The sequence below is a fragment of the Myotis lucifugus genome, unplaced genomic scaffold (assembly GCF_000147115.1).
Source record: "Myotis lucifugus unplaced genomic scaffold, Myoluc2.0 scaffold_49, whole genome shotgun sequence".
NCBI lineage: Eukaryota > Metazoa > Chordata > Mammalia > Chiroptera > Vespertilionidae > Myotis > Myotis lucifugus.
Window position 1 is genome coordinate 5586140 of NW_005871097.1, and position 27522 is coordinate 5613661.

General features: G+C 39.5%; 1 protein-coding gene across 1 annotated transcript in view; it reads left to right on the forward strand.

Moving 5' to 3' along the window:
* Nucleotides 1–27522, forward strand: part of GPM6B (glycoprotein M6B) — a 143740-nt gene that overhangs the window by 445 nt on the left and 115773 nt on the right. The gene's annotated exons all lie outside the window — the stretch shown is intronic.

Here is a 27522-nt window from a genome sequence, read left to right on the forward strand (position 1 = left end):
GGACGGAGCGCCCCGGGAGGCGGCCCCTGCGTTCATGATCAGGGGGTGTTGGAGAGTAGCGAGCTTCTGGCCCCTTTCCTGGGACGCTCTCCCTCCCTGTCACCCGAGCTCCCGGCGCCGAGTTCGGTCCTGTCGCACCCTGCCCTGGTTCCGTTGGCCCGAACCCACGTGAAACAAACGCCTGGTTCCCCAGGGTCTCTGGGAAGAAGACCCCATGTGAGAACCACGACCCTGGAAACAAGGGAGGTGGGAGGGGACCGGGACAGGATGGGACAGAGGGTTTCATTTCTTTGTCCCCTGTTCCAACTATGAAAATGCGGACCTGGGCGCCGGAGGGGACGGTGTGCCAGGCGGGTTCCGGTGCAGTTGGGGATCGACTGCCTAGTAACGGTGACAGCCCAGCTCTGGAGACTGAGCATCTGCGACCTGGGCCGGGGCGGAGGTTAGGTGGCCGGCAGATTCTTTCTGTCACCTCCTAAGACCCCGAAATGCTGCCGTCAGCAACCTGTCGTGAAAGGCGCACTCTGTATCCCCAGGGAACCTCCTGGAGGGCGGGGGGCGGGGTGGGGAATCAACCTCATTCCGCCGCAGCCCTGGAAATATCTGAGCCTGAGTGCTGGGGAAAGGGTGCTCTCTCCCTGCTCGGTCATCTTTCTCTAGTGACTCACAGACTCCAGCCACCAGCGCCACAAAAGCCACAGGCTGAAGACCCATCCAAAGCATTGCTAATGCACTGCGGGTTAATGGTGAGGGCTAAGGAGTGACTGCAGGGCTATCCCCAGCCCGCTATCCCCAGCCCCTTACCCCATCCTATATCCCCCTGCGATTGAGTCTGGGTTGGCTTGTGTATGTGGGAGGAGGTAATCCTGTGCCAGTTAAGTTTTGGGTGAGGCTATGGTAAGGAGGGTTCCGTATTTTGCATTTTAAAGGAAGTGCAAAGAATTTTATAATTTTTAAAAATTTACAAGGGGATCAAAATCGGAAAGGAAATAAAGCCCCTGAGTCCAACAGGAAATTTCTTTACCAAAGAGCTAGGGCAAGCTAGGACAAAATCCTTCTGAAAGGGCCGAATTGCGGGACAGGTGACTCTGGTTCCTACTTCTCCAACTGCCCCCACCTGAGTAGTCACATCACTCAGTGCTCCCTTTTAAATGAGGTTCAGCCCTGACCAGTTTGGAACAGTGGCTAGAGAGGCCTGTGGACTGAAGAGTCCCAGGTTCGATTCTGGTCAGGGGCATGTATCTTGGTTGCGGGCACATCCCCAGTAGGGGGTGTGCAGGAGGCAGCTGATGGATGTTTCTCTCTCATCGATGTTTCTAACTCTCTATCCCTCTCCCTTCCTCTCTGTAAAAAATCAATAAAATATATTTTTTTAAAAAATAAAATAAAAATAAATGAGGTTCATACACAAAAATCAGGGCTGCTGCTCAGCCTGTAACCCCCTTGGCAATGCTTGGGGCCACGATGTGGAAGTTCCACCAAGTGCAGCATTGAGCAAAAGCACTAACTCATTTTCCTGAAATAAAGTTTCTGGGTTTTGAACGCCAAGCATTGGGATTTGTACAGGTTCAAAATTGAGCCTCTGATTCTCATGTGGGCACCTTCTTGAGAACGACTTTCACAATACCCTGGGCTTCAGTGAGGGTTTTATTTTTCAGTAGGTCTGGAAGTTCTCATGAAGCCAATGCCCAAAGCAGAGGCCTGTTCTCAAGGAAGTACTTTGTGTCTTGGACAATTGTTGGTTCTACACTTCGCTTGCCAACTTATGTTAATTTGTGCATACTTCACTGGTGCTGCCTGTATCCTTGGTGTTAGTGTTTAGTTTTTACATAAAAAAAGAAAGTTCCCTTCATGCTAAAAAGGAAACATACTGATTTTCTTTGGGAGGTTCTTAGTAAATACACCACAGGGCCATGAACTGGTTTTATTTTTCCAGTTGTATTCAATTACTGAACATTCCCCATGAATGTTTTCATTGAAATGATGTAATGCTGGGAAAATTCTGACCATTGGTCCATTGAGTTGGGACTTTGGTTCTCATGCACGTCACTTCCTTAAACTGTTACCAGCTAATTTCCTGGTAAAATGGGGGAGGTCCATGGAAATAAAAGCCCCTTCAGACTCAAATTTTAAGGTATTCAACATCTTTAAGTGGAAAAATAAAGTAATGAGCAATGATGGTGTGTACAATTGTATGTTTCAATGCATCTTAAAAGAAAACACGTTGTTGAGCCAATTGATTTTCTTTTTACAGCTTTGTTCAGATATAATTCACATACCATTACAATTGGCACGTTTAAGTGCACAGAGTCCATGATTTTTAGTGTATTTAGACTTGCGCAGCCACCACCACTAACTAACATTGTCATCACCCCCAAAAGAAGCCCTGGACCCACTAGAAGTCACTCCCTGTCCTTCCCTCCCCCCAGCCTGAGCCAGAGCAACCACTAATCTACTTTCTATGGGTTTGCCTATTCTGGATGGTTCATGTAAATGCAATGAGCCAATTGATGTTTGTGGTGTGTTTGACTATTCAGTAACTTTGGTTGTTTTGCACAATGGGAAGATGTTGATGTATTGTGTATATGCAGTACACCAACTAAATGAGTGTGATGAAACTAAGTATTTATTTCACTGGCTGAAGAGTTCCACATTTGCCCATTGTGAGTGTGTGTATGCACACGTATTCTCCGTGTTACTCTGCTTTTAGCTGCTGGGAACCCACACTGCCTAACAGAATTTTGATTCTGTTACCTAATTCACAGGCCTGAAGGCATAGCAACTGAATGGATTCAATGCAGTAACCTCTTGTAAGGCATGTGTAGGATATCCATCCTGCTTTCATATGGATCATGTATCCAGAGAGAAAGGCTGATTTTGTTTCATTAGCTGGCTATCATTTTAAATGAAAATTGTATGTAAAATGATCTTTGTTTTGATCCATCTTGTTGCAAGGAAATTTATGTGAAGATTATGAATTTATCACTTCACAAAAAATAGCATTTAAAATATCTGGTTTAGAGCAGTTCTTCTTTAACTGTAACATGCATACAGGTCAACTGTGACCTTGTTAAAAAAACAGCTTCTGATTCAGTGGGTCTGGGTGGGGCCTGAGTTTCTGTGTTTCTAGCAAGCTCCCAGGTGCTGCTGGTGCTGTTGTTCCTGGGACTAAGAAACAGGAAAAGCAGGGCAAGCCACAGGCCCAGGTGCCCACCACAGGAATTCCACTAACTGACTGTGTGACCTTGGGTAAATAATTTTCTCTTCTTAATTTCAGTTTACTACAAAAATGAAAGATCTGATGAAATTATTTTGGGGGGCTCCAACAGACCGAAATGGATGTAATTTAGAAAAAGAAATGAGAGGGTAATGTTATGCTTGAAAAACATGAAAAAACAGCTCCCTAATTGAATACTGTTTATTTCCATGAAGCCAGCATCCTAGGCATCATTTGTAGGTTCGTTGAATGCTGGCATCTTGACGTCCCTGCCAACAGAACAACGAGCTTTCTCCATGGAGACTGGTAGAGGAGTGCTTCTAGCTTTGGCTTCTGCCCTCTTCCCCTTAGAGCTGGCTGTTCCTGAGAACTTTTCCTCACCCCCCACCCAGGGCCCAGGCCACCTTCAGAGGCAAGACTCAGAAGGAAGCCTACTGAGAACTCTAGCAGACAATGTCTGGGTCTGGGAGTTTGCTCAGGAATTCAGATGCAGTGGAGACAAAGGAATAGTATCCTGATGAAGAGCTGGGCAGGAAGTATCCCAGAATGTGCTAGCCTCCCTCCCTCTGAGTGTAAAGATCTAGTAGCAGCCCACCCTCCTCTTTCTTGGAGAGCATGCCCTTCAAATTTCCCATGCAATTTTGAAAAAAACCTTGTAGCCCAATAGCACCAAGTACTGTTTGTGACAAACAGGAAGTAATTATTTAGTGTAACTTTGCTCCAGAAGAAGCTGTTGTCCAAACCACTTGACCCTTCCAAGGGTTTCTTAGAGAAGATCCTTATCTGCTGTATCAGGGTCAAGCAGTTGGGTAGCTTTAATGTTATCTTGCCGGGCACTTTTTTTTTTGCAATCATTTTTCCAAGTGAGTCCTCTTTGTTAAGACTTTTCAAAGCCATCGGCCTGGTTTTCAAGAAATAAAAAAAAAATTAGCACTCATATTTTATTAGTTTGTGTAATATTGAATTTAATTTCATAATTAAAGTAACAAACAACTGGCTCTTCTGAGGTAGACAATTCAGCTGGTGGGAGAAATAGTCCAGAGGTGTATTGAGAATAGCTTTGAGGTCAAGATCTGTGGACAGCGGTCAGTGTGGTTAACAAAAAGAATAGAAAACATGGGCTCACTAAGTGAATGTTGGTAACAGAGCTTCTACTGTATTTTTGAGCCAATATTATCCATTTAATAATTTTACATAAATTTTCAGGTTACTATTAGCTGGTTTGTCAGTGTTTTTCATATGCCTTCTTTTCTGTTCAAATACCAAATTTGTCAAGAACAAAGGTTGTTTTATTCATTGTTGTATCCCAATTTTCATTCAAATGATTGGCATATTGTAGGTGCTCCACAAATATTTGTTGAAAGGTTAAGGTTTTACCACATAAAATATACTTTATTGTCTATCAACATTATAAATATATATATTTCAAGGTATGTAAAATATTTACTTATGTATTATAAACTATGATTGATTATACTAAATTAAATAGGTAAATGACATTATTCTTTAATAATAATATTTTTAGCATAGATATTCACAGAATAACAGAATTCACAGCTTGAAGTCACTTTAGAAGTAATTTGATTGCTGCAGGCATACACAGACACAAAAACAATTTAAAGAGCAGTTTGAGTGTTATTTCATTTCTTTTTTTTTTTTGCCTTTAGCTTTTCTCTTTTGATGTTATGAAATATTTTCCTCTCTCTGGTGAAAAACACTTCGTCTTGTCAGAGTTTTGAAGTTCAGGGAAGCTTGGAGGGAAACACTGTTTCAGTGAAATTCATTATTGCCCTGAGGTTTAAAAGGTAATAACAGTCTTGTGTTTCCATTCCCACCTTATACAATCGGGTTAAATGAGTACCCATTGCAATACTCTGCAACTAGCAAGTGCCAATCTGTAAGCCTTTGAGTTCCTGTTACATGCCCATCACCGTGAAGGCTCTCGAATATGGCAGGTGATCACACTGTGAGATTCAGAATCCGGCTTAGATGAGCCAGGTACAGTGCTAAGTCTTGAAGCAAAAAATAAACAAATAAAATAAATAAGACCCAGCCCTGTCCTCAGATCCCCACAGTCACTTTGTAGAGGCAGATAGAGAATGATAAGAGAAATAAGTACAAGATCCTGTAGAATAATTTCCTCTGTCTGAGGACAAAAAAGGGGATGGTATTTCAGAGAGGGGTTCCTCAGGGATGCAGTTACCTTTGATCTGACTCTGGAAGGATCTGCAGGATGACGGGAGTCACAGTGTGTCTGGGAGAGGACATCCCAGGCCCTGGGTATAGATGTGCGAAAGCAGGAGGCATGGCAGAGACTGCAGCTTGGGCACTTTGAAGAGCTGGGCATAGCCTGAATGTGGGGGAAGTGGGGAGAGCTGAGGCTTGAAGAGAAGCCAGGTCAGCAAAGGACTTAATCATTACCTTCTTGGTGTTAGAGAATCATGAAGGAATTTTAAGCAGGGAAGCAACAGCTGGAAGGAGATGACATTCTCCCCGAGGAGATAAAAGAAGCCCAGTGAGATAGAATCATTAGGGTCTAATTATAAAATTCCAAATAAGAGTCTGGAAGGAGTTCTGAGAAGGCTAAGACCTTCTAACTTACATGAAGTTTCTGGTGGAGACTTGGCTTTGAGGTGTGTTGAGAAGGGTGGAAAGGATTCAGGTCCACGTGGAAGACACGAGTGAGCAAGGTTTACTGTGGGATCCTGAAGAAACTGGCCTGGCCATAGCAGAGAGTAAGTGGAAGAGGGGGGAGTAGAACATAAGATGGCGGAGGAGCACAGGAAGCCAAATAGGGAGTGACACATTTTAACTGATTACAAATGGACACATATAAATGAATTTTGCAAAAATGTTAATCTTGTCTATTGCTTCCTTCCTTTCAAAAGATAAGTTAGAGAAGAAAGGAAGTGTAAGCCTTTCTGGGACAGAAAGGGTGATTGGTTCTTTGGTGTGATTCCAGAAGGGCTGGTGAAATGGAACGTGGTCCTTGTCTATGTATTTATTTCGTTATTAATTTTAAAAGTGATATTATTTCTTCCTTAAATATTTGAAAGAATTTACCGGTGAAGCTGTGTGGGTCCAGAGTTTTCTTTGTGGAAATGTTCTGAGTTACATTTCTTTAACAAAGATAGTAGTGTTCACATTTCCTCTTGTTCCTTGTTTCAGTTTTTACAAGTTGTGTTTTTCAAGGACTTTTCCACATTTTGTATGTTACTGACTTTATTGGCATAAAGTTGTGCATAACATTCTTGTTTTATGTGTTTAATCCTCTTGTCCGTGAGATCAGTAGTGATGCTCATTCCTAGTGAGGTCCGTAATTTGTATTCTCTTTATTTTTCTTGATCAATCTTGGCCATTTATTTTAAATTTTCTTTTTAGGTTGATAATTACATCTGATAGATGAGCTGATCACTTAATTAAAAAGAAGTGCATTTTCTAGTAATCAGAAAATGGGATTTTAATGTCCAGAAGTAAAAATTGCTTACTTGGTTAGAGCAAAAATCTGCCAAAGGAAAAAGTTTAAACCTAATCTTTCTAATTTTACTTTTAATTGTTGTATATAACTCAGTACATTTGCACTTGGTGTGGCAAATCTATTATAAATAACCTTGAGTTGCAGTTATTGCATAGTATTTGCTTGTACATTTATTTGTTTGTTTTCAGACGACTATTCAATTCAACTTTATTCTTTGGAGCATCTGGAGGCAGATATTGAATTAAAAGAAGTCTCCTTTCCTTCTCTTTCAAATGTACTTTTAAAGCATGATTTCTCAACCTCAGCACTATTGGCATTCTGGGCTGGATGATCCTTTGTCCTGAGAGGCTGTCCTGTGCACTTTAGGATATTGAACAGCAGCCCTGGCCTCTACCCACTCCCTCTCCAACCGTGACAGCCAAAAATGTTTGCAGACATGGCCAAATAACAACTGTTGTGTGTGGGGGGGGGCAAAATCGCCCCATTTTGAGAATCACTGCTATAGAGTAAAGGGATTAAAAACCTTTTGTGCTTCGCAATATTATAAAATCTGAGTAGTGGCATTATTGAGGACTTGTTTGAACACATCTGCAAAATGGGAAGATCTCTGGTTCAAAGGTGTTATCCTTCAGAAAGGGATGCTGGATTTTTCTAGCTGAAGGAAGTTTTGTTTTTTGTTTTTTTTTTACTTTTTTAATATTACCAGAGAATCTGGAGCTAGAACAGGGAGCCTTTTGGACCACCTAATTCACTCTTTCTTTGCAGTAAAATGACAGCTAAACCATCTCGATAATTAAACCAAATACCCCTGGGAATAGAGTGCCTGGCTTTCCTTGGCAACTTGTTCTGATGTTCAGGGCACTTTATCTTTGAAAGGACTAAATCAATATGAAGCTCATTTTGCTTATTAAAATCATTTTCATCATCTTGTTCTTTTCATTAAGTGGAAAGACATCAAGGATCTAGTCCCATTTCTTAACATCCTTAATTACTTTGATGACCTTTCCAAATTTAGAATTCATCTCCTTAAGTATAATCAAATCTACCCAGATTAAGCCTTTAAGGCAACCTTCCTGCACATTCTATTTCATCCTTAGGGTCTATGGTCATTACAGCATTATGTTTTCCATGTGTTTGAGAGACACAGGAGTTGTAAGAGGAAGGACTGGTTTCCCCCTTATTTATAACAGAGATCCTTTAAGGACAGTCTGTAATGTCATTGCTTCCCCCCATTCTCAAATCTTACCTACTGGTAGAGAGACCTTAAGTTGGTGTTTTGTGAGAGATCTGAGCACACTTGTAGAAAAAGAAACAGGAACATTGGAAGCAAAGGATAGAAGGAGCCTGGAAAATCTGCTATTTTGTATGTGCATCAGGCCACTCTTTTAGGTTTAGGAATGTGCTATTTCACATGGGCTCCCTGAAAAGAATGCTTAAATGGTGGCTTTTAAAATGGCAGCTTAAATGCAGGCATCTGTTCTTTCACACAAGGAGAAATGTAATTAGCAGAGAAATTCAAACCCTGAAGATAAATTTATTTTTTGCAGCAATTTTTAAATATTTTCCTTTTAGTTTTCACGCGTGGCATATTCTGACAATTTCCATGGTAAGTACAACAGAGTTAAGAACATTAAAGAGATGAATTTCTATTCCAAGTGTTATTACCATGTTGCAAAGCCACTGTCCTGGGTTACCAAAAACTGGTTTGAGCGCTTTCATATAATGATATGTTGTCACAAATATTTTTAGATGTTTTGTAACAGACACGGATATTATAAAATCATTTTAAAATTTATTATTGGAATATAACATATATACAGAAAGTGGGGAAATCCCAAGCATACAGCTTGACAAATTTTTACAAATTTAAGTAGTCAATACACAGACTAAGAAGCAGAACATTATTATCTCCTCAGAAATCCCCAGCAAACTCCCTTTCCGGCACCTCTGACCAGGGGTACTCACTCCTAATTTCTGCCAACATAGTTTTGCCTGTTCTTGTACTTTATATAAGTGGAATCATACAGTATGAACACTTAATCAACATTAATAACATTATTTTAAAACTGGTGATTATTTCTGTTTGGAACATAGACCTGCTTCTACATCATTATGGTTAAAAGCATTTATTAAATGCCTATTTGCATAGAGCTGTGTTAGGGAGTGCATAAACCACTGATTCTTACCTTCCATTTTAAGGGGAAAACATAAATACAGCAGGACTTTGAAAATAATTGATGAAAGATGAGAATGGTACATGAAAAACAAGCATGGTGAGGAAGAGATTACAAAGATAAGGCATCCCATTATCTACCTCGGGATGGAAAGTAGATCATGATGGGTTATGAATAAAGAGGAAGTGGAGATGTTGCGTATTTATTCATGATATGATCAGTATGAATACTTTTGAGACCTCCCTTGAATTCATTTCCTGAAGAAGATGGAGTTTTAGAAAATGTCTCAATTGACAGTAGTTAGTCAACTGTTGGCTAGTGGGTAGTCAAGTGGAGTCCAAGTTTGCAAAAAAGGGTTGAAGATCTGATTCTGATTCTCATCCTGAAAATTTTTAGAAATAGATATAAAACTGTTTTTGCCAAAATAACTTTTCTTCTTGTGTTGTTTGGGCATAGACTATAACAATGTGTTTATTTCTTCAGTGAAAAATTATGTTGTCTTGTTGACTGAAGTAATGATGTAGTTAGCGAAATAAATGCTTTGTCATCACATAAAGTTGGCTTTAAACTGTATAGTGTCACTACTGCTTTCCACGTAGTGGTATCACTTTATTCTCTCACCAGTAATGTGTAAGCATTCTAGTTTCTCTGTATCTTCACCAGCATTTGGTATTTGTCGCAGCATTTAATTTTTCAAAAATTCTATAGGTATGAGGTGGTATTTCATTGTTTTTTATGTTGAATGTTCCTAGAGCAGTGGTTCTCAACCTGTGGGTCGCGACCCCTTTGGCGGTCGAACGAACCTTTCACAGGGGTCGCCTAAATACATCCTGCATATCAGATATTTACATTACGATTCATAACAGTAACAAAATTACAGTTATGAAGTAGCAACGAAAATAATTTTATGGTTGGGGGTCACCACAACATGAGGAACTGTATTAAAGGGTCGCGGCATTAGGAAGGTTGAGAACCACTGCCCTAGAGGTTGAAACTTCTTGGTAAGTTATTAGGCCATTTGTGTTTTCTCTTTCATTTATATCCCTTTTTTTGTGTGTGTTTTTTCTTATTGATTTGTAGCAATTCTTTATACATCCTGAATTCTAACTCTTATTTAAATGTGTTGTCAATATCATCTTCCTCTCTGTGGTTTATCTTTTAACTTTGTGGAACACATCTTTTATTGTACAAAGCATTTTTATTGTAATAAAGCCCTAATTATCAATATTTTTGTTAGTCTTATGATTTGTGCTTTTAATTTTTGCCTTGTTTTAAAATTGTTCCTATTTCAAAGGTGATAAAGATGTTCTTCTATTCCAATGTATTTTCTCTTAAAGTTTTTTTTAAATGTATGCTTTTCATTTTTCAGTCTTTATTCCATTGGGATTTTAGTTTTTTGGAATAGTATGAGTTAGAAATCTATTTTTATTTTGTATTTCCTATACATAAACCACCAGGGACTTAATAGTTTATCCTTTTCCCACTGATCTTTATACCATCTCTCAAGTATTAAGTTTTCCTACTGTATATGTGTATACATCTCTGGACTCCTGTTCTTTCGCCATCTGTGTACTAATACTACCCTGTCCTAATTCCTGTAGATTTATAATATGCCTGGATATCTCCTAGGAGAACTTTTCTCGTTTTAAAAAATATATTGTTTTATTGTTGGCAGTATTACAGATGTCCCCCATTTCGCCCTCCTCCCATTCTACTCCCCCAGGCCTTCACCACACTATTATTTGGGTCCATGGGCTATGCATATAAGTATATAAGTTCTTTGGTTAATTTCTTCTCACCCCTTCCCCACCTTCCCCCCCCCCAATATGTCAGTCTGTTCCATGTCTCCATGCCTCGGGATTTATTTTGTTGGTCTATTTATAGAACTTTTCTTATTCTTCTTTAAAAGTATCTGAGCTATTCTTCATTTTTTGCTTTTGGAATCAGCTTTTCATGTTCCACACACATTTGTACTAGGATTTTGGGTGGGATTACAATGACTTTACAGAATAATTTTGGTGATGGTCACTGTGTTTACTATATTGAACCTTCCAATTGTATATGTGGTGTATCTCTTCATACAAATAGATATTCTTTTATACCCCTTAAGAATGTTTTTGTACACCTTTTAAAATTTTATTAGAGGTCCCTCATAGTTTCTGTGGCTTTTTTAAAAGAAAAAGTCAATCGTGGTTAAATCTAATGCCATGAGATGTTATGTTTCCTTCCAGATCTGTGACTTCTGAAAGTGCAGCTGAATGGACAAACTTGTTTAGATTAACATAGAAACTATGGGGGAAGCTGATTCTGAGTTATCATGTAGCAGCCTGGTCATAAAAACTGAAGCAAAGTGAGGTATTTTTACTTAAACCAACCCTTGACATATAGTAAGATAAGAAAATAAAACCCTCATTATGATAAAAATAAATGTGGATTTCTTCTAAAAGAAAAATATGACCCAATTTGCTCCATTACAAAGAACACATTTACCTTTAAGGTACAAATTCTTAGTTGAAGGAGAATGGGGCCGGGGGGGCAGGGGGGAGCCCATTTTCCATTAATACTTTAGTGCAATGTAGCTAAGGTAGCTAAGGTAACCCTAGGATGATTTAAACATGGCTCTTCTGTTGGAGTGTTACTTCCATGTTTGGTGATGTTACTTGTGAAAATGAACTTTTCTTGGTCATTTCGAGATTACCTATTTTGCCTAAGTAGTTAAATGGAAAGTATTTTCCTGGAATAGTTTTATATAGCTGCTCACCCTGCAAAGAAGAGGCCAGCGTTGGGCTGGACGGCCAGCTTGATTTATTCCAGAAAGTGGTTTATTCAGCTGTCAAATGAGATTATGTGTACGACTGTTACTCATCACATCACAGAAATATTCTTATTCCTGCACAATGCCTCAAACTTTTATTTACTTGGAGGCAAGAGAAATCACAAATGTAAATTGTCCTGAAACATATCTTTGGAAATGCAGTTTTTAATAGAGTGCTAGTACTCCCTTTCTGTTGATGATGATGACCAGAACAAGTCAGGACTGCTACACAGTGTCTACCCACTGTCTGCTTTCTCCTCTCCAGCCAACACACACACAAATACACGCACTCACGCACGCATGCACGCACCTCTGTACATTTAGATTTGAGTAATCCTGAAAGTCCCCAGTCATAAGAATCCGTTCTTGACATTCACTTTTTTTGTCCTGTTTTTTGTCTTAGAAGGGTCTCTCGATGTGGAAACTCTAGAATTTAAATATATTTTTATTGATTTCAGAGAGGAAGGGCGAGGGAGAGAGAGAGAGAAACATCAACGATGCGAGAGAATCATTTATCAGCCACCTCCTACTGGGGATCAAGCCCACAACCCGGGCATATGCCCTTGACTGGAATCGAACCCTGGACCCTTCAGTCCACTGAGCCAAACCGGTTGGGGCTAGAATTCAAAACTGAAGTCTAAATTCGGGCATAAAAGTTAAGTTCTTTTTACTTTTTATCATCTTATTTTAGCATTTAGTGATTTGAGCAAAAATGGCGCTACTTCTACTTTTTGATTGCCTTGCAGTGTCTTCAGCCTAACATGACAAGTGAGCTATCACTGAAGAGAAAAAGGAAACTTTTGACCAACCAGTGACAGACTGGGTTTTTGATTAGATACCTCCACTAAGTTGGTGGCTTGGAGATATTAGACTTGCTGCCTGGCAGGCTCTTTCCTCAAAGTCACCCGGCCCCAAATGTCAAGAGTTCCAAGGTTGAGACTCAATGTGTGGAGGCAGTATTTGGAGTCAACCTCTCATTCTTTCAGGGACTGATGACCAATGGAAGCCTCTTATGCTTTAAAAAGCAACAATGTTATTTTGTGTTTGAAGAAGAATTTTTCATACCCATGGTTCTTCTTCACTGTAGTCGATTTTGCCCCCAAGGGAAACGATTTTAGTTGTTACAACTGGAGTCAAGGGGAGGGTACTACTGGCATCTAGTGGGTAGCGGGCAGAGATGCTGCTAAACATCCTACAGTGAACAGGACAGCCCCCTCCCCAAACAAAGTCATCTGGCCCCAAAATGTCAAGAGTTCCAAGGTTGGGATACATTGATTTAAACTAAACTTTGAAATTGTAAAAGATGGTCTTTGCAAACTTTAATGACATATAGACCATGGGAAAGTTTGGGGTTTGGGCTGAAAAAAGGCAAGAGATTCTAGACACCAAATAAAGGGACCCAAATATAGAAGGGGTTGCCCAGTTCAGAAGGTGCCATTAGGACAAGCCTCTCTCAATGTGGACAGAACCCAGTCTTGGATATTGCTAATTACTGGTGCTGATATGGACCTACTTGTTTAATTCAATTGATATCCATTAAACTCTTACCACAAGCAAGGCATTCTTTATGTTAAGAAATAATGAAACAAATAATAATACTATGTACGATATAAAACCGAATTATAAAATTCTTTTTTTAAGTTTGTTTTTAATATATTTTTATTGATTTCAGAGAGGAAGGGAGAGGGAGAGAGAAACAGAAACATCAATGATGAGAGAGAATCATGGATCGGCTGCCTCCTTCGTGCGCGCGCGCGCGCGCACACACCCACACACACACACACTCACATACCAATGGGGATCGAGCCCACAACCCAGGCATGTGCCCTTGACCGGAATTGAACCCAGGACCTTCAGTCCACAATCTGACACTCTATCCACTGAGCCACACCAGCTAGGACTACCTGAGGGTTTTATTTATTTATTATTTCAGCCTCTTTTTTGGCAAACTCTCAAATATTCACGTAACAAAAGAAAATAGCATATAACATTGAAGTGAGCCAATTATTTGTTCATTTAGCATTTAATTTCAAGCAATAGGTTAACCTTTTTATTTTATTCTAAGAGCTGCTGATGAAGAGTACAATGAGTGATTTAAGTATAATATTTCCCTGACTTTCCCAATCCTTGGTGAAATTCTTAAGTTGAGACACATGAAATATACCGCATTAGACCATTTTTGGCGTATGATATGGCATTTCCATGTGGTTCAGTGTAATACAGAAGGTAGCAGCCTAAATATTCTCTCCCAGGGACCATTCCAGCCTGACATTGCAGTGAAACAAAGGAAGTGCCCATTCTCTTTTTCCTCCCTGAAACTGCTGATGAGGCTATAGCCTCATTCTAATAATAAGTCTTCAAAGGCTTTAGGTTTCATTGTCCCCAAACCTGGGGTTCTGCTCACAAATACTTAAGAACCAAAGACTGCTGTTCTTCAGCATTTCCTTTGGTGAAGCAAAGAATCATCCCCTAATTTATCTCCTCTGTAAGTGTGGGTTTGTGCGTGTTATGTTCTCTTCACGTGTGTGGTACACCTGTCTGGGTAATTGTTAGGTATGAGATAGAGGAAGTTTTCTAGTTATGTTCGTCTGTCATTTCACTGACATTTAATGAATGCTTTTTGGTAGCTTAATATTGGCATAGAAAATTAACTATTGTTTATATTTTCAGGAAAGTCCCCCCTCCCCATATTTTTAGTTGAAATTGGTAAAAATGTGGTCATTTCCAGGTAAGTGTCAAGTTTTTATGTCCATACAGTTTAATGATTCCTAAACATATATGAATATGTTACTATTTTCAATTGGTACATCTTACTTTAATAGCTTTGTGAAAAAAAAACTCCAATGTAATTTCACCTACTGAGATTTCTACATAGGTTGTTCGAAAGTCTTATTCTTTAGTATTTTATAGTATTATATCTGTAAAACTACTAAACATTCATGGGCCTTACTAGAAATAAATGTAAAATTGCTCTTTGAGGGTGGCGTTAAGAATGGGAAAACCTTCAGTGTATTTTTATTTTTTAAAAAATAAATAAATAAATATTGTATTGGGGTGACATTGGTCAACATGAGCATATAGGTTTCAGGTATGGGTTTCTGTTACAAGATCAGTATATTGCACTGTGTGCCCACCACCCAAAGTTAGATTTTTCTGCTGTCACTTTATATTAGGAACTCTTTTCCCCCTCTACCTCTTCCCTCTGGCAACCACCACACTGCTGTTTGTGGTCATAAGTTTCAGTTTTATATCCCACATATGAGTGAAATAATATGGTTCTTAGCTGTTTCTGACTGACTTATTTCACTTAGCATAATGTTCTCAAGGTCCATCCATGTTGTTGCAAATGGCAGTATTTCATCCTTTCTTATGGCTGAGTAGTATTCCATTGTGTGTATGTACCGCATCTTCTTTATCCAGTCCCTTCGCTGTATTTTTAAAAAAGATTTCAATGTTCTAATTCTTGCCCATTAACAACTTTTGCTTGAAAATGTCATCTAATTTCTTTAGAGAACAGGAAAAAAATAGATATTGGCATGAATCAGGAAATCAAAAGCATTTGAATTATAAGAATTCAAAAATTGTTTTCCCATTCATGTTATCTTATTTTCTATTTTAAAATGCAGTGTTATGACTTGTGTACTGTAAACTGCACATTTAAAGTGTAAAAGAAAAAAATGAATGGGGAAACCCACACCTTGGTTTCCTAGAATTAAGAATTCATCCTAATATGAAACATCAAGTAATCAGAACCCTATTCAGTATAGTACTTAGCCTTATATTTGAAAACAGGTGTTTATTCATGAAAATATTATCAACCCAAAACCATACAGCCACATATTGACCAGTCAGGAAACTCTCTGCTTCCCATCTCTTACCCCTCCCTCCAGTCCTTTTGCCTAGCCCCTCTTTGTGATGGCCGCCATACTGGTATACTATTATTTGAAATCTGTAGGATAAAACGTTTGGTCTCTCTTGACCATTTCCGGAAGTTGAAGAGAGTTTAGATGGCTTCTGCAAATAAGCAAATCAAGGAAGTTGAAAAGTTAAGGGAGTCAGCTCTGCTTTCATTCCCATAAGGAAATGCCTTCCTGAAGCTACAGATGTCTAATGCGTTGTCATTGTCACAGTCACCTACAGAGATGCCTGAGGAGAAGGAAGACTGTTCACAGCTGAAGCCCAAGCTCTGAATGTCCATGGTAGTTATTCGCTGTGATATTGATGCTTTTATTAACATTATCAAAGGTATTATTAGAGACAGCTTGTTTTACCAGCCAGCTTCCAAACTTTAATTGTGCACATTCATTACCCAAATGCAGTTGGAAATGCAAGAACTATAGTGGTGAATAAGAGAGTTCTTGGCCTTGATGGAGAGCCCACAGTCTGGAAGGATGCACCTCTGAGCAGAGAAACCATGATAAAGATTATGCAGCTGTAAAAAAAGAAGGATCTCTCACCCTTGGAGACAGCATGGAGGGACCTGGAGAGTATAATGCTAAGCAAAATAAGCCAGACAGAGAAAGATAATATCACATGATTTCACTCATATGTGGAACCTAATGCACAAAATAAACTGATGAACAAAATAGGTCCAGAGACACAGAAGCATGGAACAGACTGACGAATCTCAGAAGGAAGGCAGGGGAGGGTGGGTAGGGAGAAATTATATGCATAACCCATGGTCACAGATAATAGTGTGGTGAAGGTCTGGGAGGGTGTGGGGTGGAGGGGGTCAGTGGGGAAAAAGGGACATCTGTAATACTTTCAATAATAAAGATAAAATTTTAAAAAGCAAAACAAAAGAAATATGTTCAAAAAAGCATTGTTTTCTGGTAAAGGAATGGCACAATACTGGTCTACATTCCTGCCACATGTATTACCATAGGGGAGACATTTCTCTTTGACATTGTAGTGACTATTTTAATGAAAGTACTAGCAGGTTTCAGACTTCATTTTATCTGAATCTTTCAGCAAGTGAACATCCTACTGAAAGATATTCACTTGGGAAGAATCAGAACTTTGCAAAAGGGCATTTCTTTGAATGTAGCAAATTATCATTGACACTTTCATACAATTAGGAAAATAAGGTTTGTAATAAAACTGATCAAAACAACAAGTTGTGTCATAGGATAAACCATGATGTCAGTAACTATAATAACACAATGAAGCATCATTGTTATGTGATGCTTCCTTCTTTAGAAACCTGGAGACACCATTGCATGAACTCGAAAACCAATTAAGATGTTGCTTGAATGCCTGACAAAGTCCAGTCTCTTACATATAGGGTGTCCAAAAATAGTATATATACACACACATTGAATAATTATAAAGGCCGTGTTTATTTAAATACATTTCATTTTCAAAATTGATCTATCAGCTGTTAAAGTATGTATACATCTTTAAAAATATATTTTTATTGATTTCAGAGAGGAAGGAAGAGGGAGAGAGAGAAACATCAATGATGAGAGAGAATCATTGATCGGCTGCCTCCTGAACACCCCACAATGGGTATCGAGCCCACAACCTGGGCATGTGCCCTGACAGGGAATCGAACTGTAACCTCCTGGTTCATAGGTCAATGCTTAACCACTGAGCCATGCCAGCTGGGCAAATATATATACATTTGGGGGGGGGACACCCTGTAGTTTAGACTGAAATGGAATGCTTTATTTATTTCTACAATTTTATTACCTGTGAATATTTTAGGGTAGAAGAGATGGGATATGTTACTGTTGCCATGGTAACTTTATACTTAAATGTCAGGCTGTGCTTACTTGTCTTAAAAATATAATTCCTATAAAAATCTCTACACATAACTTTCTCATGTCCAGTGAGTGATTCCTTATTTAACTGGCATTTCAGCTAATGACTTGATCACATAAGTTGTTTTGAGAAATGCCAAAGGTTATTACTATACAGCACTGAAGAGATTTAAAATGTCCACCATTAAAAAACATGAATATTTTTAAAATAGCTTACATGTGTCCTTGCCATGATTAATGGAGTAAAACAACCTTCACAGCTTGGTTGTCAATTAACTGAGGGATTCGGGATGAATCGTGCTTGGTCTCCCTATGTGTATCTTCAGTTTGCAGCAGGTGTTGAGGCAGAAGTGCCCACTTTTCACTTGAGTCCCTACAGTAACGCTGGACTTGAATATTTCAGTGTATTTCCATCTCCCCTGTGCTGTCGCAGAGCTCCCATTATAGCCAATCTGCCTTGTTTTATTTATTTTTAAGATGGAGTCACCTTAAAACACACACATATGAATTAATAAGCAAATACACACTCTTCGTAAGCTAACTTAAGCAATGCTGAGTGCTGCATTATTTTCCAATCAGTAGCTTGGAGCAGGTGCCCAGGAGTTTTGTAGTTCCCTTGTGGAGTGGGCTTTGTGGCAATTGTTAACCATTCCGAGTCTTTTAATACTTGATTATTTCACAAATGACTGACGCTTCCAAACTATTTCAACTTCTGGATGATTGGAGAAGAGCAGTCGATGTAGATGTCTCTGTGCATAAACTGCGTTCTGTATCCATATCAGTGATAGAAATCTGTCCTGCTTTGGAGACCTACTCAGTAACAATGCTGCCTTTTTTAGAATATTCATTCCAAAAGCGAGGGGGGGGGAATGTAGGGAAGAGTACTGCTTCTATTGTGAGCTCTTTGATCCATTTCTACCCTTAGGGAAATCTTTCCTTGGCATCGTGTTTATATTTCTATGTCAGCATCCTTTTTTCATGGCTCACATGAGCTCCCTTGGTCACTGAGAAAATAAAATTACAGTTCCAAGCCTTGTGAGGCAGGTCCAGAGACTGTTGCGTTGGGTGGCCTTCCTGCCCTGTACTCACATGCCACATCCCCCTCCTGGGGTTGGGTCAGAGCAGCTGAAAATCCTGCTGGGCCTTTCAGAGGTCCTTGAGGGATGCTTAGGTGGCAGATGCACTTAATTATTAGGTATATTACAGATGCAGGAGAATAAGCTTTCATAGGTTTTGAGCTTGGGACAGAAGGGCACTTTGCTTTTATGAATCATCTTGGTTTTCACAGAACTCGGAATATTTGTGCAAATCAGTCCAGAAATGGAGACACAGCCCGGCCGGTGTGGCTCAGTGGTCAAGTGTCAACCTATGAACCAGGAGGTCAGGGTTCAATTTCTGGCCAGGGCACATGCCCAGGTTGCGGGCTCAATCCCTAGTGTGGGCAGTATATATGTTATATATAACGTACAGGTATGCAGACAGATATGTGTGCATATATAAGTTGTTTGTATAACATACATCTATGTATACACAGAAGTATGATACACACATATATAAAACATTTACTGAGTCATTACTTACTATGTGTAGGTACTGTTCTAAATGCTCTACCTGCATCAACCAGTGTAACCCCCACCATTTCACAGATATGAGTACTGACGTCACAGAGCCAGGAAGTGGTAACGCTGGTATTTGAACCCCAGTACTCTCTGTGTTCCTCACCTCCTCTTGATGGAGGTGGTGGTATGGTTGATTTGTTGGGGTGTTGGTGCTTATAACCACAGGGACCATCAATGAGAGAGAGAGAGAGAGAGAGAGAGAGAGAGAGAGAGAGAGAGAGAGAGAGAAGGGAGGAGGGAAGAGGGAAGAGGGAAGAGGGAAGAGGGAAGAGGGAAGAGGGAAGAGGGAAGAGGGAAGAGGGAAGAGGAAGGAGGCAGAGGCTATTTCTCCTACCTATTTTCTTCTGCCAGTGTGGGAAAGGGAATAAGAAAACCTGTGGCTCATTTGTTTTAAGGGTCTCAATGGTGGCACATTTTAGATGGTGGGTTAGGTTTTTGGAAAGTGGTTAAAATCAATTGGGCCAGATCCAATGAGTAAGGTGAGTGACCAACCTGAGGACTGCCATTCTGGGACCCAATAAAATAATGTAAATTGTTTATTCTCTCTGGAAATACTTCAGCAGCACCATTGGATGCCAGGCGGCTTGGAAAAACAGTTCTTTGTATATACACTTTTGTAATTATTTTTAATAGAACAGAACACAGATACTTGTATTACTTGTTATGATACCAACTAGCTGGGTTATATAGGTTTATCTATTATAATGGAGCCCCCACAATGTTAAGAATAACCTCAGCATGCCAGAAGTTTCTGTCCTTCTGATGTGAAAGTGCCAGCTGGTCTGGTGGCTCTCCTACAGAAAGGAGTCAGAGACCTAGGCGCTGTCTGTCTTGTTGTTCTATCATTCTCAAGACTTGGCTTCCATTTCATGGGCCAATATGGCTGCCACAGCTCCTGCCATCACTTTCACATTCCTGCTAATATGAAAAAGAAAAGGTTAGACAAACCTTCTCTTGAGGTGGCTTGTTCTGAATCCCCACAGAAGCCAATATTTTGGATTTTATTCTTGGATAAAATTTGGTAAGAGTTTTCACATTCATCTTGGCATCTGTTTTCTTAGCTAAGAAAAGAAAATGGTGAATGGACAAAGGAAATAATGAACACCCTGTGTGCCTGGCAACTAGGAAAGACTTGGACTGGTCATTTCAGCTTGGGGTAGTATTTTAGGCAGACCAGGCAATTGGCTACTGGTCAGTGGAGTTCACATTTGCCTTATCTTGAGCCCTTTTTCAGCTTTTTGAAAACAAACCACATCCTCCATGTGCAAGGAAATGTGTGATGGCTTTTCTTCAAGAAATATTTTTCTTGACTACATTTTGTGAGTCACATATTCCAATTTATAGCTGAGCCTGCTGTGGTGGATTTGCCAGGCAAATTCCCAATGAGATCACAGAGCTCAAGCTTGTAAAAACCCCTCGGTGGTCTTTTATTTTCAGTAGAGCTTGAGATGGACTGGGGAGCTGTTAAATGAGCGTGGAAACAGGCTGGAAGTGAATTTAGTTTGAGAAGTAATTATAAAAGGCGAAAATGATAGACCTTTCATGGCCTCTGTAGCTGTGTTTCCAGTATGATAGTCACTCGCTATTTCAACTTGAATTAGTTTAAATTAAATTAAATTCAGTGCTTTAGACACATCAGCCACATTTAAAATGCTCAGCAGTCCCACATGGCTAGAAGCCGCTATATTTCTACCAGCAGAAGATTCTATTGTACATTGGTATCTATAGATAGGCATCTGAGAAAGAACTGTTTATGGCATAGCAAGAAGGAGGCATGGAATGGAAGTCAACTCATTTGAGTCATTAAAAGCTCTGGGATCCTATCTATCTGTGAGCCTAGGCCTCAGTGGACATGTCAGTATTGCAGCTGCTGCTTTCATATGCTAGTGTGGATGATAAAGCTAACCTGAGGATCAGATGAAACAGCGTCATTTTATGCTTGAGGGTGGGCTTCAGTGCCAGACTGCTGGATTTAAATACCAGTTACCTGCAGGTGCACTTCTCTGGGCCATGGACAGTGAGGTACCTACTTTACATGGTTGAGCAGTAAATGGTTTCATGTATGGAAAGTACATAAAACAATGCCCAGGCCATAGAAAATACTCACTGTTTAAGCTATTATTACTATCATCATCATCATCATCATCATTACTAATTTTATCCGTTGAAGAATATAAGGTGTTATCAATATTTTTGTTACAAATGATGACTTCAGTTTGCTGGTGTTTTTCCTAACCTCTCTGCAACTTGTTGCTCTACACCAGTGGTCGGCAAACTGCGGCTCGCGAGCCACATGCGGCTCTTTGGCCCCTTGAGTGTGGCTCTTCCACAAAATACCGACTTCTGCGCATGGGCCACGAAGTTTCACTCGCACTGTACATGCGCACCCGCACGTGGTATTTTATGGAAGAGCCACACTCAAGGGGCCGAAGAGCCGCATGTGGCTCGTGAGCCGCAGTTTTTCGACCACAGCTCTACACGAATATAAACATGCCACATTTTAACTTCTTAATGCTTATGTTGTCCTGTATAAACCCAGCCCCTTTGGAGGATGAATTATTCACAATGGCACACTCAAGGTTTGTTCTTCGGTATTTCAGCTGTATAATTAGTTCTTCCCAAAAGAAATGAAAGAGCTTGATGTCAATGCTGAGAAATTCTAAGAGAAGCCTCTCCTTTGGTGATATTTATGTTCCTATTTCTCCAATTCCGTAGGTCGTGGAGTGCATACCTCACAAAGGCCAGTATTCTGTTCATAAAGGTTTGGTCACAGGTGGCTGGCATGTTTTGTCAGTGGGAAACTTGACTGAAAGAGGAGCGTACTGCCCAGATCCAGACCTGGGAGTCCTATCCCTGGTCTCCTTGTGGATAAAGGGAAATGTGTGCTGGCCTAGTGGCTCTCACCCCAGCTACATGCTGGAATCCCCTGGGGAGCTTCAAAAATGCTGATGCCTGGGTCCACCCTCAGAGATTGTGATGTAATTTTCTGGGGTGTTGCCTGGACATAGGGACTTTTTAAAGTTCCACTGGAGATTCTAATGTGCAGCCAGGGTTGTCAATCATTGGGACAACCTCTACCTGGTGAAATAGAGTGGACACATATATTTTTTATTGATTTCAGAGAAGAAGGGAGAAGGAATGAGGGAAACATCAATGATGAGAGAGAATCATTGATTGGATGCCTCCTGCATACCCCCCACACTTGGGATCCAGCCCACAACCCGGGCATGTGCCCTGACAGGAATCAAACTGTGACCTCCTGGTTCATAGGTTGGCACTCAACCACTGAACCATGCCGGCCGGACAAGTGGACACTTTTTGACGTGTGGCCCAAACATTGCTGTTAGATAGTAGAGCACACCACCCTGGATGGAGGTAGCTGGTGAAATCTTACAGGGTCCTGTCCAGTTCCTCATTTTCCTCAGTGATCTGAATCGGGACAAAGCACGCTCATCAGACACTCCTGGATGGTGAAGTTAAGCTGAAAGGAGTACAACTTTTACTGACTTTACATAACACGAGGTGAACATATATAGGATATGGGAAACAAATAGCTGTGTAGAGGTTTCAGTTGAATGACTGCTGTGGTCAGGAGTGTGTACTTAGAAACCAGTCCTAAGTGTGAACCCTGGCACCGTCGTTTCCTCCTGGGTGATCTGGAGCATGTCCCTTCACTGAGCTTCGGTTTCCTTCTCCCTTTAGTGGGAGAAATAAAACGCACCTACCTAATTCTGTTATTGGGAGAATTAAATCCGACGATATGCAAACTGTGACAATGCCGGGCCTATAGTAAGTGCTCAGTAAATATGTGATTAGTGTCAATTTGATCCTCATCGTCAGCCATGTAATGAGCTGCCCAAAGGGCCAGTGGGATCAGCCTCTGTATGAATAGAAGTGCCCAGGATGGGGCTTGTGATTATGACCAACACCCCATACTAATGTAAGATATTAATAATAGGGGACACTGGGAGTGGGGTCCATGGGAACGCTCTGTACTATCTTTGCAATAATTCTGTGAATCAAAAACTGTTCCAAAAATAAGTTTATTTTTTAAAAGTTATCAGATAGTACTGCTTTCAATGGGAATGAGATATATTTTCATTTTTCAGTAAATATATGCGTGCCAACTCTGTACTCACTAAATAGGAAGTTTACCCCTTTCATAAAGAACTAAAATGTTTTTGTTTTCAAGATTTCTGGGCCGGGTATTTCTAAAATATAATTTATATATGTATGTGGAACCAAATTAGATCTATTTAAAATTTTTGTTTAGTTTGAAATAATTTCAGATAAAGAAAAGTTTTAAAAACAGTATAAAGTTCGTATATAACCTCCACCAAACTTTCCCCAAAACCATAGTACAGTTATCAAGAGCAGGATATTAACATTGGTATTGGTACAATACTGTTACCAAAACTAAAGCATTCACTTGAATTTCACCAATTTATCCTCTAAGATCATTTTTCTGTTTCAGGATCCAGTTCAGGGTCCTACATGGCATTTAGTTGTCGCATCTCCTTAGTCTCCTCCGAGCTGTGACAATTTCTCAGTTTTTTCTTGTCTTTCATGACCTCCACTTTTTCAAGAGTACTGGTCATAAGTATCTTTGATAATGGACACCACTCATGTGCCCTGTTACAATAGAAGGATGAGATGGGAGGAATGATGCCCAAGCATTAAATAGTTTCAGAATAGCTGTCCTTTTGATGTTTTATGTGTCATCTTCATAATTTTCTCTCTTTAATCTCATTTGTACTCTCAATGATGCCTTCTCACCATTTTCAGAGTTCGGCCACAGGGTGTGGATGATAAAGGGATAATCAAGCTGTTATAATTGTGTGTAAAGTAAAAATTGATAAGCTATAAATTAAGATTTCAGACAGTCCTCTGGTAATGTAGTACATGAACTTCAATAGTTTTTTTCTGCTAACTTTAAAAATGAAGTACACTATTGAAGTTCATTTTAAAGTTAGACAAACCTGGATTTGAATAACTTTAAATGTAAATGTTTAAGTATAATTTTGAAAGTCGGACAAACCTAGATTTAAATCTTGGTATTACCCCTTACTAACAAGTTATTTAGGTGCTCCCAGACACGGTCTCTGCGCTCAAAAACTCTGGGTTATCATGTAAAGGGGAAGATGTACGGGATGTGGCAGGCACTGTGTCTGTACATGACACATGCCCAGTCAATGTCAGCTGCTGTCTGTGATGTTATCTTTCACAGGGATCTTGTGGATTCTTTTTCTTAATGTTGTTTGCTTTTATTTTATTTTTAAATTTTGATACTAAATTTATTGGGGTAACATTGGTTCATAAAACTAGGTTTCAAGTGTACAAGTCTATGATACATCATCTGTATATTGCATTGTGTTTACCACCCAAAGTCAGATCTTCTTCCCTCACCATATACTTAACCCCTTTTACCCTTTTTTCCTCATTTTTGTATCTCCAGCTTTTTAAAAAATTATCTTTATTATTTAAAGTATTACAGATATCCCCTTTATTTCTGTTTTGGGTTTTTTTCCCCACTGACCCCCTCTAGCACATTCCCGCCCCTTCCAGGCCTTCACCACTCTATTGTCTGTGTCCATGGGTTATACATACATGCATATAAGGTTCCTGGTTAATCACTCCCCTCCCATCACCACCCCCACCTCCACCCTCCCTCTGAAATTCGTAAGTCTGTTCCATGCTTCTATGTCTCTGGATCTGTTTTATTCATCATTTTATTTTGTTCACTAGATTCCACATATAAGTGAGATATGTTATACTTATCTTTCTCTGGCTGGCTTACTTTGTTTATCATAATACTCTCCAGGTCCATCCATGCCTTTGCAAATGGTAAGAGTTATTTCTTTTTTACAGCTGCATAGTATTGCATTGTGTAAATGTACCACAACTTTTTTATCCACTCATCTGCTGATGGGTACTTAGGCTGTTTCCAAGTCTTAGCTATTGTAAATTGTGCTGCTATGAACATAGGAGTGCATATATTCTTTCTGATTGGTGCTTTTGATTTCTTAGGATATATTCCTAGAAGTGGGATCACTGGGTCAAATGGGAGTTCCATTTTTTATTTTTTGAGGAAACTCTATTCTTGTAGATTCTTAAGATTTGACAAAGCATGGAAGGATAAACAATTGGGTTTATGTACTAATTATTCTGCAACTGGGTTGTAGAATTAATAGGATACAAAGAAACAGAAAAAACATACAGACTCTTTTGTGCATTTATTCCTTCAAATTTAAGTGCAGTTAGATCATTCTCAAGTTAGTGGTCTTGCTTTCGTGATCATCATTCCATAATCTTTCTGGGGATGACTATAAAACACAAAAGAGCATTGTTTCCCATAACTACAACATAACTTACTAATAAAAGAATGATATATTGAGCCCTAGCTGGTTTGGCTCAGTGGATAGTGTTGGCCTGTGGACTGAAGGGTCAATTCCGGTCAAGGGCACATGCCTGGGTTGCAGGCTTAATCCCCAGAGGGGGACATGTAGGAGGCAGCCGATCAATGATTCTTTCTCATCATTGATGTTTCTATCTCTCTCCCTCTCCCTCAATTATGTGTGTGTGTGTGTGTGTGTGTGTGTGTGTGTGTGTTATATAACCTCAATATATATATATATATATATATTGAGATTATCTTCTTAAAATTGTTTTTTTTTAATCAATTTTGGGAATAATGTAATCATTGAAAAGAGTTTATGAACTTGGGTGGTGAATTTCGTTTCCAACAGCTACTCTATTCTTTGAAGCACAAGATATTTCTAATGGATTTAATCCTAAAATGTAAAGGTAATTAGGTTGGACATTTCTTAAAAGAAAAAAACACACAAAAATGCTAGATTTGCTCTATTTCTAGGAAGGTAAGGTCTAGTAAGGTTGTGGTTTGGAAAAATATAGAACTCAATGATTGATGTGCTGTACATCCACTAAGTTTAAAATTTTATCTAATCATAAATTATTTCAAACTAAAAATCTCTTTATAGCTTAGCTCTACGAGAAATGATTTATTTTTAATACATATTAAATCTTCAAAACATGGTGGCCAATAGAATCAAATTAATCTCTTTCCTCCCTCTCCGCCTTTCCCCAAAATAGGGACATGGTGTCCTAGAAACAGCCAGACCTATGCTAGGTTCCATTTTAGTCCTGAGCTTCCAAAATGGGTCTTTAGAATTAAATTTGGCTATTAGCCCAGATTTACTCAAATTTTTCACAAGCACTGCTTTGTCTTTCAGCGCCCCCAGCCCCCAACTTTGTAACTGGTTAGAGGAGGGGAAGTGGGAGGAGGCACAGGAACAAAAAACAAAAGCAGCTGCTAGAGAGAAAACCCAGTGAAAGGGAGTGAAGAAAAACAATTCTGCCGCAGCAGCTGCTCAAATTATCAAAAGAGGAAGCCCCCACATTGCATTTGATCACTCTAAAGTTTTTGAAGGCTTATAGATGTTCTTTATTTGGGGAGAAAAGAAATGATGTATGTGTATGAAGCTGGTAGATGAATGCATAAATGAAACTGGTATGAGACCAGTGACTCTTTGAATCAACATAGCTCTTGCTTCATCTTAAAATTCTGAACTTTTGGTTAATATTCAGCTTCAACATGAAATTGGAGGTTTGTTTTGTTGTATCCCATTGTTTCATGAATGGGGGACATAGCTGTTTCAGGCTGAATCTCACATCCAAGATCAAATGGGGGTTTTCTCTTTATAACCACAGAAAAACAAATACATGTGATATAAAGCTGGGCCAACTTGAAAGGCAGGAAGTGTGGTAGAACCCTGACCCTTTGGTGGGATATTCTTGTTATAGCAAATTGCATATATGGCTGTTCTGAAACCTCGGAATCACCCAGGGCAACATGAAAGAGGTTGAATGGCTAGCTGAACTGGAAAACTCTTTCTTGGTGATACTCATTTCCATATTGTACAGATGGCTTATGCACATGCAATATTTATATTATTCTATTTCTTTTTTGCCTTTATTTTATTTTCTCAATTTTTAAAAAAATATATTTTATTGATTTTTTTACAGAGAGGAAGGGAGAGAGATAGAGAGTTAGAAACATCGATGAGAGAGAAACATCAATCAGCTGCCTCCTGCACACCCCCTACTGGGGATGTGCCCGCAACCAAGGTACATGCCCTTGACCAGAATCGAACCTGGGACCCTTGAGTCCGCAGGCCGACGCTCTATCCACTGAGCCAAACTGGTTAGGGCTATTTTCTTTTTTATTGAATTTATTGGGATGACATTGGTTAATAAAATTATATAAGTTTCAGGTGTGCAATTCTATAATCCATCATCTGTATATTGTATTGTATGTTCACCACCCCAAGTCAAGTCTCCTTCCATCACCATTTATTCCCCCTTTACCCTCTTCTATCTTCCCCAAACCCCCTTTCACTCTGGTATAATTGCATTTCTTTATACCATGAACGAGTTCTG